Consider the following 13,507-nt stretch of genomic DNA (forward strand, 5'->3'; position numbering starts at 1 on the left):
CAAGGACAATAGAGAAACCTACCCTATCCCCTACCACCAAGCTGATAGCAGCCTTCTACTGGGGGGAGGTCAAGAGACAGACCCCCTCTGAGGCAAAGGTACACAGAAAAGACCAAAAGCTGAGGGTGGAGCAGAAACAGTAAGAAAACCTTCCAGCAACCCAAACCCAACTCTAAGCACATGGTAATGCTAGACATGTTTAAAGCCTGTGATGTACTCATGGTAACCACAGCAACAACAAATTCCAAATCCAGGTCAACCCCTGAATAAACCAGCTTAACCTTCACACTAACAACCTAGCAGAAGAGTCAGGCCCATCTCCAAGAGTAAATACTATTTATCTTTATTGAATGCCTTACTTTTGGCATTCAATAAAAAATTATAAGACATACCAAAAAGCAAGGGAAAAAACCTACTGCCAAGAGAGAAAGCAGTCAACAGAGTCACACCCATAGATGACCACAAAGTAGTATTTATCAAACAAGGAATGTAAAATAGCTATGCTAAAGGTTTTAATGGAAAAGGAGGACACCCTGTATCATCAGATGTTGAATTTCAACAGAGATGGAAACTATAAGAGTCAAATGGAAATGCTAGAGGTAAAGAACATGATAACAGAGATGAACAATTCTTCTGACAGGCTCATCAGTAAACGTGACATGGCTGCATAAAAGTCAGTGAACTTGAAACCAAATAGAAATTAGCCAAACTGAAACACAAATAGAAAAAAGAATGAAAAAAAAGAAACAAGGTATTCAAGATGTGGGGCAATATCAAACTGTTCAACAAATGTGTAGCTGGAATCCCAAAAGGAGAAGAGAAAAAAAAGGCAGAAGAAATATTTTGAAGAGAATCTGGCTAAGAATTTTCAAAAAATAATAAAAGACATTAAACCTCAGATCCAAAAAACTCAAAAACATATTACATATAGAGGAACAAAAGTAACAATTACAGTAGGTTTCTGATCACAAACTAAGTAATTCAAAAGACAATGGAGTGACAGTCATGAAAGAAAACAATTCTCAGCTCAGAATTCTACACGCAACAAAAATACCTCTCTAAGTGAAAGTGAAATAGAGTTTTTCAGACAAACAATAGATGAGAGAATTCATTAACAGCAGACATACACTATAAGAAATATTAAAGAAAGTTCTTCAGGTGAAAGACTATGATACAAGAGCAAAACCTGGATCTCCAAGGGAGACAGGAAAGACAGGAAAATATCTGAAAATGATTAAAATGAAGATAGTTATAAAGGGTCTAAGACAATCCAAAGGAGAAAAAATAGTCTTTTAAACAAATGGTGCTGAAACAACTGGATAACCACATACAAAAGGAAAAACAAAGAATTTTGACTCATATCTCATATTCAATACAAAAATTAACTCAAAATATAAAACTCTAAACTTCTAGAAGAAACCATAGGAAAAAATGTTTGTCTCCCTCAGTTAGGCAAAGGTTTCTTAGATACAACACCAAAAGGATGATCCATTTTAAAAAACTGAGAAAAGGGGTTTTATAAAAATTGAAACATTCTCTTTGAAAGACACTATTTAAAAATGAAAAGAGATTCTGGAATGCAAGAGTGGATCAACAAAGCAAAAATCAATACAGCATACCACATTAACAGAATGAAGGGGAAAAAAACCATGTGATCATCTCAATTGATGTAAAAAAGGCACTTGACAAATTTCAACATCCTTTTGTGATTTTTCAAAACACTCAATAAACTAGGAATAGAAAGAAACTACCTAACATAATAAAGGCCATGTAAGAAAAGCACATAGCTAATATCAGATTCAAAGGTGAAAGACTGAAGCCTTTTCCTTTAAGACCAGAAATAAGAGAAGGATGACTATTTCATCATTTTAAATTCAATATGATACAGGAAGTCCCAGCCAGAGGAATTAGGCAAGAACAATAAATAAAAGGCATTTAAATTGGAAAGGAAGAAGTGAAATTATCTCTGTTGCAGATGACATGATCTTATATGTGGATAACCCTAAAGATTCCACAAAAAAGCTGTTAGAACTAACAAATGAATTCAGCAAAGTTGCAGGATACAAAAATCAGCACACAAAAACTAGCTGTGATTCTATATACACTGAACAATCTGCAAAGGAAATTAAGAAAACAATTCTGTTCACAATAGTATTAAATATAATAAACTACTTAGGAATAAACTTAACCAAGAAGGTGAAAGACTTGTACAATGAAAACTATAAAATGTTGCTGAATGAAATTAAAGAAGACACAAATAAACAGAAAGACATACCATGTAGATGGACTGGAAGATTTAATATTGTGAAGATGTCAATACAACCCAAAGTGATCTACAAATTCAATGTAATCCCTATCAAAATCCCAACAGTGCTTTTTGGAGAAACAGAAAAATCCATCCTAAAATTCATATGGCACCTCAAGAAACTCTGAACAGATAAAACAATCTTGAAAAAGAAGAACAAAGTTAGAGGTCTCACATTTCCTGATTTCAAATGTATTATAAAGCTACGGTAATCAAAATAATGCGGTATTGGCATAAAGGCAGACATATAGACCAAAGGAAGAGAGAGTCCAGAAATAAACCCTCACATATGTGGTCAAATGATTTTCACATACATGGTTGCCATGGCCATTCAATGAGGAAATGACAGTTTTTTTCAACAAATGGTGCTGGGAAAACTGGATATCCACATGCAAAAGAATGAACTTAGTTCTGTGTCTCACACCATATGCAAAAATTAACTAAAAATGGATCAAGCATAAGAGCAAAAACTATAAAACCCTTAAGAAGAAAACATATGTGAAAAGCTCCATGACATTGGACTTATGATGATTTCTTGGATATATCACAGAAAGCACAGGTAATAAAAGAAAAAAATAGATACAGCTGGAGTATGGCAAAATTTAAAACTTCTGTGCATCAAAGGATACAATCAAGAGAGTTAAAAGGCAACCCACAAATTGGAAAAGATATCTGCAAATCATATATCCAGAGTATATGAAGAATTCCTACAACTCAACAACAACAAAAAACAAGCAGCCTGGGCTTCCCTGGTGGCGCAGTGGTTGAGAGTCCGCCTGCCGATGCAGGGGACACGGGTTCGTGCCCCGGTCCAGGAAGATCCCACATGCCGCGGAGCGGCTGGGCCCGTAAGCCATGGCCGCGGAGCCTGTGCTCCGAAACTGGAGAGGCCACAACAGTGAGAGGCCCGTGTACCGCTAAAAAAAAAAAAAAAAAAAAAAAAAATCCACCTGCCAATGCAGGGGACACGGGTTCGAGCCCTGGTCCAGGAAGATCCCACATGTCTCAGAGCAACTAAGCCCGGGCACCACAGCTACTTAGCCTGCGTGCTGCAACTACTGAAGCCCACGTGCCTAGAGCCCGCACTTTGCAACAAGAGAAGCCACTGCAATGAGAAGCCCACACACTGCGATGAAGAGTAGCTCTCGCTCGCCGCAACTAGAGAAAGCCCGCGCACAGCAATGAAGACCCAACATAGCCAAATCAAACAAACAAACAAAAACTTTTAAAAAAAAGGAAGGAAATTCTTATACATACTATGACATGGAGAAACCCAGAGGACATTATGCTAAGTGAAATAAATTAGTCACAAAAAGACAAACACCATATGATTCCACCTATGTAAGTTAGCTAGAGTAGTCAGATTCGTAGAGACAAAAAGTAGCAGGGTAGTTTCCAGGTGCTAGGGGGAAGAGAAGAATGGAGAATTTTTGTTTAAAGGGTATATAATGTGTCAGTTTTGCAAGATGGAAGAGTTCTATAGATTGGTTCCACAACAACGTGAATATACTTAACAATATTAAACTGTACACTTAAAAATGGTTAAGATGATAAATTTTATGTTATATATATTTTACCCCAGTTTTTTTAAAAAGGAAAAAAAGGGCTACATACTGTATGATTCCATTCTTTCTTTAATGTATGATTCCATTTATATGACATTAGGGAAAAGGCAAAACTATAGCGACAGAAAACAGATCACTGGTTGCTAGGAGCTGGGGGTAATGGGGAGAGGCTGACTACAAAAGAGCAGGAGAGAATTTTGGGGGGTGATTGAACCCTTCTTTACCTTGATTGTGTTGATGTGTACACAACTGTACAAATTTGTCAAACCTCATAAAACTGTACAGTAGAAAAGGTGAATTTTACTATACATAAATTATACTTCAAATAAAAATATCACACAACTAAAAGAAAAGAAAGTCTATCGAAGCACTCCTAGATACTCTTTCTATGACTTGTAGGATTCCAAATAATAGGAGCTCTGGAAAGTCAGGTCTTCTTAAAATGGGTAGAATGGTCTCTAAGCTGCTCCACTCATGTATTTGTTGGCATAGGAAGAGACTGGGTGGGCAGGAAACAGAACAGCTGTGACACATAATAAGAGAGTTGAAAATTAAAAGGAAGGAGATGAGGGCAACTGGAGATGGTGATAAGAAGTAGATAGGAGAAATAGGATTAGAGAGGCAGAGATATACACAAAGGAAAGGAATGGGACATAGCAAGGTATAATTAAAATTGATTTGGGCAGGAAAAAATTAAAACAATGCCTCTGGAACAGGAAAGAAAAAGATGAACAAAGTTTTGATATACTATAGCTTGTTTACTTCATATCCCTGAACATGTTTTGAACCTCTAATGTATTAAGTAGTGATGTCTGGCCACAGATAAACTGATCAATGGATTCCCATTAACCTTTTTCTTATTTCCTCTGCAGAGCCCAAAGTACTGCTGATTCCACTAAAAAACAAATGTTGAAAAAACTGTCATATCAAATACTTTTTCGCATATTGCACAAGAGTACAGTAAACCATAACAATTTGAGATTTAATAGTGCCGAAATGAACACTACAGCAGAGCAGTTCAATGCTAAGTTTTTGTTTCTGCATTTTTTTATACTTGGTTCCAAGGTAAATAAATATGTGTTGTTAAGGCTATTTTGCCATATCAACCAAAATTTCATCTTTGTTGGTAAATCTGAATCTTTCAGAACATTCTTGCTACCTGTACTTAATGAGCTGCTCCTCTAATAATCTGTCTTTCTACAGCACAACTTAGGAAATAAAATGTTTTTGATTTTGGTCAATCTGCCCTGTTTTCTCTCTACAGCTTCTTTATATAGTCCTTTCACCATCCAGTATATTAGAATACCTTCCACAATTTCGGTTTATAATGAATTCTAGAGTGCCCTGAAGGAAGTTCCACATGTGAGCTATCTCAGACGTGTTCAGCCCTTACATATAATGTTAAATACTTGGCACACTTTCGCAAGTTTGCAAAAACAATGTTCCTTGCTTTAGTCTACAACTCTTAAGTTATCACGTTCCTGATTTTTAGCGGTAACAAATACCTTGGGATTAATTCTGATACCAACATTTTAAGTTAGCATTTTACATTTCAGAACACTTGTTTTTTTTAAAAAATATTGGGGTTCTCTGGCTACTAACTTGGTCCTTTTTTACAGGTACAGTTTTGATAGTTTCACATTAACTGTTTGCAAAGAAATTGCTTAGCTGGAGACACTGGTGAGTCAGAAGATATACTGAAATACAACTATGATCTCATGTCTGAATGCTGGAATAAAGGGCAAAATAATTCTTTATTCTTGTGACTGTTTGGTAGAGTTTCCCTTCAAAAAGGACCAGCTGATTTCCTGTTGGCTTGAGATCTAGAAGTCAGATGAAGGAGTTCAAAACACTCCAAAAACATCATTTGAAAGGTTCCTTAAACTGGAATTTTACTGTTTTCCTTCATCTAATGTCAGAGTTCTGCAAGAAAGTAGTAAACTTCATTAAATTAGTTACATAAAATCTAGAAGAAAAAGTACTTCAAAAGTACTATTTAACAAATAGACTGTCTAACAAAATAAGAATCTTATGCACAAACAATGCACTTATTTAACCTGTGGAGTGAATCCTCTATGTGAATGGTCAGTTGTAGCATTGAAGAAAGATGCCTCTCTCCCGTGCCTCCAGGACCCAGGATCCACCATCAGAGTCTCTGGAATGGTAGCCCCTTGTATTGATATATATTTCCTAATAAGCATGTTAATTATGTAGAACTGTGAAAAATATCCAGATAAGCTTTTAAAAGAGGATTTAAGATTAGGTTGCAATAGGCTTACTTCTTGACATTCATCTTGGTAGTGAGGTCACTCCCTAACTATGAAAGTAAGAGGGCTGATGTGAGCACCCCACAATACTGCCTTGTCTCAGGACCTGCCTGTTGGTTTCTCTCCTCACTCCCTCTCCACACCTGTGGATGCAGTTGCAGCCACCATGGCGTTCAACCTGTTTGTGTGCCACTTCTGGGCTAGGTGCTCTCATGCCCACCTACTGGCCCCAAGCTAGTGCCACTGAGAAACTAAGGCCTTCTTCAACAGTTTGGATCGCAATTTGTTTTTCTTAATACAATGTAAGCTATTCTTTTAAAGCAAATAAATACCTCTTAAATGAAAACAGTAATTTTGCATTGTGTATAAACGGTATTTAAAGAACCTAGTATACTAAGAATTTTTCTACTAGATATGGCTGAAAGCCCCAATTTGCCTAAATCCTTAACAAGGTGCCTCTCAAAGCTGACTGGAATTTTGGCAACTTCCTTCCTTATCTTTATGCTTATCCTCGGGGCCTTCTTATCAGATGTTCCCTTTGCTCTGTTCCTTACCCTCCTGTTGGCACCTGCTTCTAAAAGCTGCCTCCTCTGACCATTGCTTTCAAGTTTGCCTTGATAATGTCCCAAATTTTACTTTCCTTCCCTGCCTCACAATCCATTATCTTTGCACAGAGCCTGGTGTGTCTGGATTAACATACAATATAGAAAGTGATCGCTAATGGTAAACAGATGAAGATACGTTTGCCAATAAAGTTTTAAAGACAGCCCTGTCGTGAACTGGAAATCACATGGTTATAATTGGGAAACACAGTTTTTAGAAGTGAAATGGAATTTAAGTATTAAAGCTTTTAATAAACAGTGGTTTGGAAGAAAATCTCAGAGACAAGAGTAAAGTAGTTTTTAAAGAAACACTGTATCACTAATGTTATTGACAGCCCCAAAAGATGTTACTGGGTTGAAAAACTGGACATAGGGCTTCCCTGGTGGCACAGTGGTTGAGAATACGCCTGCCGATGCAGGGGACACGGGTTCGTGCCCCGGTCCGGGAAGTTCCCACATGCCGCGGAGTGGCTGGGCCCGTGAGCCATGGCCGCTGAGCCTGCGCTCCGCAACTGGAGAGGCCACAACAGTGAGAGGCCCGCGTACCGCAAAAAACAAACAAACAAAAAACTGGACTTAAGTTATAGAATCAGAAAGTGAGTTGAAGAGTTGGACTCTGCATATGATGAAATTATAGGAACATCTTAAACCATTTATTTTACATATATTACGCATGTACAAAAGAGTTACATAGATATATTAATATCTATGTTTAAATATACGTGAAAGAGCTGTTATAGTCAGTTTAATTGACAATGTTTTTTCTTGGTAGTATATAAATAATAGTGTGTCTTATCAAAGGCATCTGGAATCAGATAAACTACAGAATTTTCCTTAGTTCTGGTAAAGAAACTGAAATACCACTGACTTTTCTGAGGAAGTTATGAAATTAATCTGAAGCAAATTACTTCCAAATGTATAATGCATGTCTGTATCAGTCTATAAATAGAAATTTCTAAGTTGTGAAGAATTCTGTTAAAAGTACACATTAAGCAAGAACCAACTGTGAAACAGTGATTAAAAGTATAGGCTCAGATACACTGAAAACTAATACAATGTTATATGTCAATTGTATCTCAATTTTAAAAAGGCACAGGCTCAGGACTCTGTTGTTGATATGGTTCAAATCATGGCTCTGGCCATTTGCTAGTTATAGGACTTCGGGGATGTTATCTAACCTCGCGGGGTCTCAGCTTCGTCATCTGTAAAATGAGGATTAATACTAACTCTCCTCATTAATTTTGAGGAATAAACAGCCCAAATAAAAGTACCCTTGAAGAAAGCACCTAACCGTCATATGTTAGTGCCTTCTGTACATGTACAGGCAATAAAGAATCCTGAAAGAATCTTCAGTGAGCTATAAAGCTAAAGAGATTTACATTAAATATTTTAAGGGAGATATTTTTGACTAGTGATGTAAATAACTTAAGCAGATACAATTCAAGTGAAACCACATCAGGTGAGCACTCCATGATTTCTGCTGTCACCCTTAGGTAAAATAGATGTATTATTTATAAGTTTAAACCTTTGGTGTAGACCTCAGAATAAATTTATCAAGCTAATGAAGGAGTGAGAAAATAAGTTAACAAATATGATTCTCATGAAGTGGTAAGGTTGCTTTCTGATTGTGAGGGGTGAGAAGAGAAGGTGAAATCTGAATTTGAACTATGCTATGTTTACCTCATAAAAACATAATGCACTTTGATGCAGAGTTTCCCATTTGACTTTAGAGGACACAAGAAGTCTAGCCCTAGGCCTGTTTTTATTCACTAAAATGGAGGGACCCATAAACCCACTAAAAAGAGGCCCTTAGAAATCCCCTACCACCCATAACTGTGCTCCTAGCAGTAATGGAAGCATATCTATGTGCTAGAGTAGCTTTCACTGGAGATGGCTTCATACTATAGTATCTGCTAATATCTGCACACGGCCTGCCTGGCACAGTAATGTCTGTGGTCTCTGCCATGTGCCTTAAAGTACCTGTGGTCAAGGAATGGAGATACAGGTGAAGGGACCACGGAGGTCCCAATTTCATTTTCCCTTTTTACTCTCACTGCAACTCCCTACCTCTTTGACCTCTAAAACCTTTAAAGAGATTCCCTTTGAAAACGTAAAGCAGCCTATTCTCTTTAAAGTAAAGTAGGCGTGGATACCAACTTCTTGCTCAAAGATATTTATTTGTGAAAGGCTCAAACTACTTTAGAGGTGTTTAAAATATTTTAATGTAAATCATACTTCCCCTACCATCAGTGAATTTGAGAGGGTTGGATGCTGGATGTAAGGGAAGGGAGGAAAAGCTATTTAGTGGGCCTACTGCTAGTTCATAAATGAGAAAAGAAAAGAATTTACTCAGGATCATACTGTGAATTGTGCATCTACTGCCTTTAGGCAAGTCAATAATTGTGTTGATTTCCCTCTTATAAAAACTGGTCAGTGACTAAAAACTTTCTTTGGAAACTTATTCAGAGAACGATGTTAGATTATCCTATTGGGGAGATGTCTTCAGGGAAACAACCTTAAATACTAAGAATTACGTTCCTCTTATCTCTTATGAATATACATCTATCTTTTACAAAGAGTGAGATCAATTAATATTGAGGCTGTTCTTTTATTTACAGGGTAATAGCATTATAATCATCATACTTTATTCAAGACAGAAATGAATATTTTTATCTGTCTATCCATAATTTGATTGAGTTTTAGAGGCTAAGATGTCTCTGTTTCCTTGCAAAGCAGGTCACTTAACGAAAATCCATGCTAAAAACTGTTCAGCACAATATTTAGTATTGTTGGGGAAAAACAAGATAAATAAAATAGAAATCTCGCTCAGTACTAGCAGAATGGAAAAGATGCTATTAGCAGAGATTTTGCAAGAGCTAAAATTGAGTAGAAATATATGGATAATTTTACAGTAAAATCTGTTTTCCAATTTCTTGTCATGAAAACTTTTCATTTTTTTAGAAACCAATTGTAATAAATAATTTAATTGACCATTACTTAACACTCAGAATCAGAGAACTTTTGCATTTCAGTTTAAATTTGTTTTTAAAGGTAAGGCCAGAGTCAAAAGACATAACTTCAAATTACTTGAAAGTTTGAGTTGTAGAATGAACAAAATTTTACTTGCAACTATTATTGTTTTTTAGTTGAGGCAGATCATCATTACTAACTTCTTTTATTTAATGTATACGTGAGCTATGTAAATAATATGCAAAGATAAAGGCCCTGACCAGAAGTATTATGCAAACGAACTTTAAAAAGGGGGAGATGATAGGTGAATATACCTCAGAATTAATAATAGCTTAGTCTACTACTGATTGATTGGCTATTAACAAGACAGGCTTTTTTGGTTTTCCCTCTAAAGCCTGCCTGCTCAGCCTGGATGGAAGCCAAAGTAACTCCAAGAACCAACTTTATTGGCCAAGTTGATGAAGACTGGCTGTACTCCAACTGCAGATTAGTTCTGCAAGAGTCACCACTTTAGCAATAGAAAGATGATACAACTAAAATCACTGTCAGCAGGATACTGCTTTGTGTTGTTTTTCTAGTAACAGTGACAGATTTGAACATAACCATCCCACAAATTTAAGTTTCCCTTTTGCTCTAACACCTCTTCTGTAATCTGTGACTTGGAAAGAGTTTTTGTTTGTGTGAAGCTATCACATATGATGTCAAGATCAGTGATGTGGGCTTCATTTACACCAAGCTTAAGCAACTGAATTAACTAACTCAACTATTGAATCCAAATGCTGTAATGGATGGGGGCTTTCTGCCTTCTATATAGCAGCAACAGAGCTAAAACTTGAATTAAGATTCCTGCCTTAAGGTTTTTCCAACTAAACCATAAAGCATTTTTTCACATGTGCTCCTCTGCTCTATTATTTATCACAATGGGCTACACGCAATCATATGTAAGGGTGTTGAGAATGCCATGCAGGTGACTACTTTTCAACTAGCTTAGAATGTGGATTAATAAAAATAATTATCAGATTATACTAATTTAAACAGATTAAGTTTGGATCAAACAGATTTAAGTTATTGCTCCAAAGGTCTTCGACATCATAGCAAAATTTGCAAAACATATTTTGAAATGGAGAATGGTTACAAGTATGGATTGACTAATAAAGCAGGATCTCTATACTTCTTTTTGAGGATATGAAAACAATAGACATCCATATCACTAAATAACTCAAAATCAAAAGACTTTATATTATAGAGATGGATGACTTGTTTTATTTACATTTACATGTAAAAGTAAATAATTTTATAAAACATATAAATGTGAATATCTGCATAATTAAGGGCCTTCTATTACTTTTTGCTATGCTGTTTTCTACAAATGAGTGAGTCTACTAAATCTAGGCTCTTAGCACTAAAATATGCTTTGAGGTTTACTTGGTTTATTAACAGCCTTTGGAAAATAACCCCAAATAACTATATATCCCAAGCTTCAGAGGAGCTTCTATCATATATATTAGTTTGCCCATATTAGTGAAGTCCTTATGTAAATATTTTATGAGCGTGTAATGACTGTTTTTTTTTTTTTGCCTTTCAATTAGTTAAATCTCTATGATTGTTACTGATTTATAAAAAACAAGTTAAAGGCTTATGAGCCCAGGGTCACTGCAGCATTATTCACAATAGCCAAAATATGGAAACAACCTAAGTGTTCATCAATAGAGGAATAAAGATGTGGTATACACACAATGAAATATTATTCAGCCACCAGAAAGAAGTACATCCTGCCAGTTGCAACAACATTGGATGGGCCTTAAGGGTGTTCATGCTAAGCGAAATAAGTCAAACAGAGAAAGGCAAATACTATATAACAGCAGTCCCCAACCTTTTTGGCACCCGGGACCAGTTTCGTGGAAGACAATTTTTCCACGGAAGGTGGGTGGGGGCGGGGGCGGTGGTGGTTCAGGCGGAAACGCAAGCGATGGGGAGCGACGGGGAGCAGCAGATGAAGCTTTGCTCGCTCACCCGCCCACCGCGCACCTCCTGCTGTGCGGCCCGGCTCCTAAGAGGCGGAAGACCAGTAGTGGTCCAAGGTCCGGGGGTTGGGGACCCCTGCTATATTCTATCACTTATACATGGAATCTAAAAAAGCCAAACGCAAGAAACAGAGACCACAATGGCAGTTACCAGGGGATGGGGTTGGGGAAAAGGAATCGAGATGTTGGTCAAAGAGTGCAAACGCATAAGTTCTGGGGATCTAATGTACAGCAAAGTGATTACAGTTAATAATACTGTATTATATACTTGAAAGTTGCTAAGAGTAGATCTTAAATGTTCTCACCACAAAAAAAAGAAATGGTAATTATGTAACCTGACACAGGTGTTAGCTAACACAATCATCTGCAACACATAAATGCACCAAATCAACACACATTGTACACCTTAAACTTATACAATACAGCAATTATATCTCAAGCTGGAAAAAAAATACTTAGGAGAAAGTCTATGCAAATATAGATCTGGAAAGCTAGCTTCCATGCTGAGTTTTTCAAGAATTATATTAAAATGACATGACTTGTGGCAGCTAACTTCATAGGCAACTTAAAAATGTTAATCTTTTGAGAGTATAAATACTCTTTCAGATGCATTTTTGTAAAACTGAACAGAGAAATTCAAGAAGGAAGACAAGCCTATTTTAGATTCCATTTACTGATACCACTTATCACTAAATAGATGTATATATTTTTCTCTTCCTCAAAGGAATTTCTACCCTAATTGTAGAAAAAAAAATTCTAATACATAAGGAACAATTAATCAGTCACTTGAGTCAACAAATGTTTTTTGCACACCTACTATGTGTCAAGCACTCTACCAGACAATGTGAATTTAAGGATAAATAATCATGGCTATTGTTCTCAAATGGTTTACAAGCTCGTGGAGTAGAAATACCTTTATCTTTTGTATTTCCTTGCTCTCAGAGCTGCAGAGTGAAAAAACCCTCTCTTTTTTCCCATCCCCGTTTTTCTCTACAGATTCCTTCCATTGTCACTACCAAGACCTCAGATAAGGGCACTAAGGCGAAGGGCTTCAAGGCGAAGGCAGGCACCCCTCCCTCTGCCTGGATTGCTCCTCCCCCAGTCTTCTAGGTGGTTTCTATTCTCTGGAAGATGACTGATAAGTGACCCCTCAAGGAGGCCTCCTCTTCTGATCTAGACAGACTACTACCTGCCCTCTCCCTCTCCCTTTAATCTCCTCTTACATGATACTTTTCATAACAGTAATTATACAGTCATTTATTTCTTTTTCTTGCACCCCCTCCTTAAGTTTAAACACCATGAGAACAGAGATGTTTGCCTTGTGCACTGATGTATTCACAGTACCTGGCACTCAAATATGTCAAAAAGAGTATAAAGGGAAGCATGAGATCAGAGAGTGTTAAAGTAGCTATGAAGACAGCTAGGGCTCTTTGGGGCTTGCAGAGCACTCCATGAATCACTACCTCTGCATCATCATCATCACCACCAAATATATGTTCCACTGCCTCACAAAGCTCCTTGAGGGCAATCTTAGTCCCTTTGTCCTGGCACACAGACATGCTCAATAAACGATATTGAATGAATGAGTATTAAAAAGGACCTATACATGGATAACTTCCAGAAACAGCTGGTCATGTTTATTTTGACCACGCTTTTGCATGTGGCTCATGGTAATTTTTACATATATAATGGGTTAGCTAAATGATTTCTAATCCATGTGATTATATATGTGTGTATATATATATATATATATATATATATATATATATATACA

The 13,507-nt window shown here is 36.8% G+C and overlaps 1 protein-coding gene across 4 annotated transcripts in view; it reads right to left on the bottom strand.

Moving 5' to 3' along the window:
- HOMER1 (homer scaffold protein 1) overlaps nt 1-13,507 on the bottom strand; it is a 124,354-nt gene that overhangs the window by 30,045 nt on the left and 80,802 nt on the right. The gene's annotated exons all lie outside the window — the stretch shown is intronic.

The sequence above is a fragment of the Lagenorhynchus albirostris genome, chromosome 3 (genome assembly GCF_949774975.1).
Source record: "Lagenorhynchus albirostris chromosome 3, mLagAlb1.1, whole genome shotgun sequence".
NCBI lineage: Eukaryota > Metazoa > Chordata > Mammalia > Artiodactyla > Delphinidae > Lagenorhynchus > Lagenorhynchus albirostris.